The 6,335-nt window shown below is 38.3% G+C and overlaps 1 long non-coding RNA gene across 1 annotated transcript; it reads left to right on the forward strand.

The window, feature by feature from the left end:
* Positions 1-2,737: 2,737 nt before the first annotated feature.
* On the forward strand, positions 2,738-6,062 carry LOC107708485 (uncharacterized). Its single transcript, XR_001636365.1, has 3 exons — positions 2,738-2,935; positions 5,263-5,324; positions 5,988-6,062. It is a non-coding gene; the product is annotated as an uncharacterized LOC107708485 (long non-coding RNA).
* The last annotated feature ends 273 nt before the right edge of the window (positions 6,063-6,335 follow it).

Consider the following 6,335-nt stretch of genomic DNA (forward strand, 5'->3'; position numbering starts at 1 on the left):
GGTTTGTTAATAAAGATAACGTCTATTTGAAAATTTGCTTCGACGTTTTTGGAGATGTGAGCTCCAGGGCGTCAGCGGCCGCTCAGCGCTCATGAACCCACCGAGAGCAGCCTCACCTCGGCCAGATCTTCTGGAATTTGCAGCTGGCTCTGATGACTCTATAGTGGTTAAACATGAGATATAATTTGTTTTGGGTAATTCTAATGGGCAGTCTTTGGTCTCATTAATCTATTATTTGTTCCAGAGCAAATAGTTTTGGCTGAGGGTAAAAAGGAAGTTCTTTTTACTTTCAACAACAGCTTGTAAGACACAGTTAACAAATGCAGTGAGCAGCGCTGTCATCGGAAATCCCCCTTAACAGATGAAAGGAGAGTACGACAAAGATATTGCTTTCCTCAGCGGACATTCAAACAAATGTTTTATTGTGAATATGAGATTGAGCTGAAAAATTAATGCTGTATCAGATGCATGTAATCACACTCGCTCAGTCAATCCCTATTGCATAATACTCTACATATAATACAGAGAGCTTTTAATACAGTGATACAATAAGCTTTTAATGAAGCAACTCAATGTTTCTTCGGTACTAGTTCTATAGTGACGTTTTTGAATTAGTATTAGAGGCTTGAACTCAGCTGTTAAACTGTCAAATTGAGATTTTAATCTGTGGCGGAAGGAAGTAGTTCTGCACAAAAGGGTTTTTAAAGACACTCAGTTGTTGTTTTTCTTATTTACACACTCGTGGCGTCGAACTGTTGTATAAATGCAACAATATCACACTCGCAGACGTGAGATATGGCTGTATATCGGCACGCTGTGATTACCTGCAGCCTCGTGCCTACGGCCGAATCACAGCCGTATCTCACGTCTACTCGTGTGATATCGCTCAAATATATATATATATATATATATATATACAGTATATATATACACATATATATTCTTTTGCTACTGGACAAAACAGTAGCCCTGAACGTTGTACTGACACCTACTGGTGTGGATGTAGCATCACACAAAGGCAAACGTTTTCAGTTACCAGTCCTATAGTAGAAATGCCTATAAATGTAAATAACATAGTTTTTACTTATATTTTGATGGACAAAAGTACAAAGGACTTGAATCTTATACTGACACCTACTTGTGTGAAAGAAGCATCACGCAAAATCAATGTTTTTCACACAAATGTTTTTGGCTACTTGTGCCATTGTAGAAATACTCTTTTGCAAGCATATCTGTCACCCATGACTAATATATTCAGCAGCTACAAGTAATTTTCTGATTTTTCTATCATTCTTGATAAAAAACATGCCGTATTGACAACTACTGGTGTGGATGTAGCATCACACAAAAGGCAAAAGTTTTCAATTACAAATGTCATTGCAGAAATGCACTATTTCAAACATTATCAAAAGTCTTTTTTTTATAAATAATTCTTATATTAAGATTTTTTTTTTTTAATATCCCTTTGAATTTTCACAACTTAAAATTTGTTTTAAATATGTTTTATTTTTTACTACAGTTCTGTTTTTTAAAGACTTGACCTGACTTGACGCATTGTCTTGAGCTCTCCAGAGATAGTCAAAAACCCGCACAGTGTGGCAGTATGTATGCGAAGAGAGAGGAAGATAGGGAGATGGTGTCCTTTGGGAGCAGGCAAAGGTTGTGAGCACAGTGGAGACAGACAGACAGTAGGTGACAAAAAATTTATGATGCAGCAGAGCTCCAGGCACAAAGGTCCCTGACAGGTGAGACCATATTATAGATGAGCTGTGCATGATGATGTCGGCAGGTGTCTGCCAACTGGATTTTTTTAAAGATAGCAGTAAATTATTTATAAACACAAGCATAAGTATATGAGAAGAGGACTCATGGTTATACTGTAAAATAACATGTTTGTGTTTGCCATTGTCATGATTTTTCTTTTTATCTGAAGTCACTTGAACACGCACACACGCGCACAAAATAAATTATGTAAAAATAAGCAAATAGCTATTTAGGCATTCTTTTAGGCTACTTGCAGATGTTTCCACCTAGAAATGCACCAAAAATGTGATACTTTTCTTTCTTGACACTTTTATGTATATAATGATTTGCATTCTGTTTTACAGGCTGCGTCAAACTCTGCATGTGGCCCAAATTCTTACAAACAAATTTAAACGCCTGCATAATGATTGACTGGCATTTGTTGCCATGACATTTATGTGTTATGTATGTTTCTTGTACATTCTGAATTCTTGCTTTCGCCTGCCAATTTCATTTCTCACCATTCTATTTCTGAGTATATTGGGTCTGCCTAGTTTTGTTCATTTGCCAGGATTTGTTCTAGAAAATTGGATTTCAATTTGAATTTGTCTAACTTGACTGATGCTATCTTCTCTCAATAAAGTTGCAAATGGATTTTGAACTACAACCTGAATCAGCTACATTACGCCCGAGAAAAAAATTCACAAGTTAACTGATGCCACCAGGTATGAGTTTCCACCATACTATAAAATCAATAACAATGAATGTTGAGTTAAAACGTCTCAGAGATGGTAAGATTTTACTGTGAGTTTTAACATACCCTTGGTCTTCTCATTTTTCTGCTTGCTACGGCTGAAGGTGTTAGCTCAGGGGTGCCCAAACTCGGTCCTGGAGGGCCGGTGTCCTGCAGAGTTTAGCTCCAACCGTTAGCCCCTTTTTTTTTTCGCTTGTACCAGCACCTGGTTGTATAAAACACACCATCTGTGTTTTATTCAGCTGTCTCTGTCTACTTGGAGGGAATGGAGTTGGCGCTTCTGTAGCAAGTACAGTAATTACACAATGCTCCATTAAATACTAGGAATGCGAGAAAGACCCAACACAGATGTTACAGTGAATCTGCAGAAAACTAGTGATGAAATCATACAGGATGACTGGCAGTGGGTGCAAAAAGAAGAGAAAGGACACACTAGGGGTAAGCAGTGTAACCAAAATCTTATATGTAGCATGATTGTAATGGGGATATTTGTAGAGAAATTACAGTAAACATAAAAAAAAAAAAAAAAAAAAAAAAAAAAAAAAAAAAAAAAATTCGACGATTACTGACATACAGTAATAGTATAGATCTATAACATAAATGTTCTTTGCAGACTTTGGTATCTTGCTAAATCTCAGCACGGTTTGAGATATTGTTGAGATCTGACGCTCTACAGGAGACGTGTTTCACACCAAGTTAAAAAAAAAATGCTGAAGCTGAAATCATATTTTCTGACTAGCTTATGTTTCCTCTCAGATATCCCTTCATAAGACCGGTTTCTTGTGTCTCACCTCCTGTTTTGAACTATACTACCCTACGAGCGGGTCAAACTGAGGTTTTAACCCAACCGCAAGGGCAGAATCCCAACCTCTGCTATTGTTAGCATGGCCGATGAACTGGACTTGGAACAGGATGCTGAAAGGCTGCCAAAGTAAACCAGCATGCCATAAACAAATCAGTATTCACCTTAGCACATGCTGCAGTTTGAAGATCTATTGTCAGAATGACTTTTCTTGAAACTTCTCTCTTAAGTGCAGTCATGCAACAAGATTACCACCCAGGCCCTCATTTGAAATGCCTCTCCCATACCTGTAAGACTAGCGGCAGATGCGCGGCTAAGCCTTCAGATTCCAAACACCATCACTGGATTTAATCCAGGGCTGAATCTGCTTTGCTGTTTGTAACTCTGTGGTATTAGGCTCCGTTTTCTATTCGTGCCGAAAAAAATAACACTCGAGAACAATGTGGGCCCAGCCGACAGGATCCAAAAGGAGTGCCGCAGACATTACGGCGAAAAGGAAGCATGAAAATGGGCCGTGGTGAAACAGTGTCTCTTTGGCCATTGATTTTGATCTTCTAAGCCACATGTAAATAAGCATAATCGTAAATATCTCTATTTATCGATATTGTCTTATCTCCAAGCTTTGACGCGGCTTAAAGGGTTAGTTCACCCAAAAATGAAAATTCTGTCATTAATTACTCACCCTCATGTTGTTCAAAACCCGTAAGACCTTCGTTCATCTTCGGAACACAATTTAAGATATTTTTGATGAAATATGAGGGCTCTCTGACCCTCCCATAGACAGCAAGGTAACTACCACGTTCAAGGTCCAGAAAAGTACCAAGATGGTAATTAATGACAGAATTTTCATTTTTGGGTGAACTAACCCTTTAATATTTATATTATGAGTGTTAAACATAACTGAGAAGTGTGAACTGCTTGTTGATTGAAGGGTGGAAATCTCCACACTGGGAAAGTGCGATTCTCAAGCATGTGGAGATTCTCACGTCAGAGCAGGGAAACAATTCTGGTATGTAAAATGCACATTTTCTGCAAGAGAAAAGATGACAGACACATATGTGAGACTGGAACATGCACTGCTTCAATTCTCTACTGCAACACATTAAGGGGTTCAATTTGATGTGTTTGATTTCCCAGATGTAAAGGCCAGATAAAACAAGTTCAAGATGTTAGCTATGGTCTGACCATAGTGTTAGCTATGGTTAGCTATGGTTTAGACAAAACTAATCAAACACTTCTAAACCAGCTAACTAAGCTTGTGTTTTGTTGAAGCATGTTGGAAATAAACTTTGTAGAACAATCTTTCTTTCAGAAGGGACTGGCATTCAATTAGACAAAAAAAAAACAATAACAGGAAATGTCCACAACCATTAAACTCCCTGTATGCACTTGTCTTCAATTTAGTTGATGCAGAACAAGCCTCGTTCTCCAACAGGATATTATCATTTTGGTAAATTTGATCATTTTTTTGTCCATTTTAACCACACATAAGATGCAATGAATGAAAGTGTGGTTTGTTGTCAAAAGTACCCAGAGCCTACTTCTGGATGTAGACAACCTCTGATGAAGGGTTCAGACCCCAGACCACTAATCGCCAATCTCGTTAAATAGGTGCTTCAAAAACTGTGATTTCTACTGTCTTACCTGCAAGCGCAGTTAGTTCTGAAGTAGGTATTGATTTTTTTTTTTTCTTGCAGTGAGTGCAGCTTCTCCCTTGATAATGGATCACAAAGTGTAGGGTTTTCACATCTGTATGGGGCCATTTGACTTCTCTGCTATGTCCTTCAGTCATTCCCTAGGTTATTATGTACAGTTAGAACAAACCATCTTTCAGAGCTCGGACAAAAGACATAACACACCCTCATAACTAGATCTGCATTTATTCAAGTGAATACTGGTGATTGCAAAGCAATACAAAGTTTTTTTTTTCTCTCTTTCTCTCTCTGTCTCTCTCTCTCTCTAGTTAAAATGTTCCAGAAAAGAGAATAAAGCCACAGCGGAACTAATGGACATCAGAAGAAGCCGGTAGACCATTATGTTACATTTCTCAACCAAAAATTGCCCACATGTGACTGAAATTATCAACTAAACGTCAGTATGTTGTGGTTCAAGCTGATTTAATTGCAGACAATTGCTGACAAGTGTATGCGCATGTTGATGCCACTGTGTCGTCATACATAAATTAGGTGTATTTAAGGAAGACTCAAAACCGTCAACAGTCTGCTCAAGCTGAGTTGATGTGTTATGTGTCAGTTTGTGCCCGCCGGTGGTGTTATTCGTGGAATGGAGAAGTATGTGCCCGTGCTTTGATAATACATGCTGCTCTTGCTGATTTAAATCAAGGGTGGCGTGCCATTGTGCGGAAATTCAGGCAAACAGAGGGGCCTTTGTGTGTGTGAGGTGTGTATGTGTGTGACGAGATTAGGCTTGCCAAAGCCCACCATCTAAAATGCTTGCAAATATTGTGCAAGCCGCCATTATAAAACCAACATACTTGGTGAAAAAAAAAGGTGTTTAAAAAGCTAATATTGTAAAAAGATCTAGATATCAGTGGTTTTGGAAGGCAAAGAGTGTGTATGACACCCAAGGTCAGGTGCTTGTCTAGACAGCTTGGTTATAATGGTGTGAAGGAATGATACATGTACAGGTAATAGCATTATATATATATATATATTTTTTTTTTTTCAGAGGTGTGATGTGATGTCACCGAAATAGATGCATGATCAAATTCTGGCCAAATCCAGCCTGTTCCGGCACAAATTATGCCCTATTTTTTTTATTTCCAGGAAAATCCTTACGAATATATTGAAAATATATCAAATATTCAATATTTATCTCCTAGTTCTAGAGTCCAATAGATACACTAAAGAAAGCGGTGGATAACAATATTGATGTCGCTCACACGTTACAGAGATCTAGGAATTCCCTAGTGTGTAGACTGGGGCTGCTATCCGATAACCACGAGCATCGGACATAAACCATTTTCAAATGTCCTGTGCTTGTGAGAGGCATTGGGGTTATCATGACGGCACAAAT

Source organism: Sinocyclocheilus rhinocerous, unplaced genomic scaffold (genome assembly GCF_001515625.1).
Source record: "Sinocyclocheilus rhinocerous isolate Xijiao unplaced genomic scaffold, SAMN03320098_v1.1 scaffold2974, whole genome shotgun sequence".
NCBI classification, from domain to species: domain Eukaryota; kingdom Metazoa; phylum Chordata; class Actinopteri; order Cypriniformes; family Cyprinidae; genus Sinocyclocheilus; species Sinocyclocheilus rhinocerous.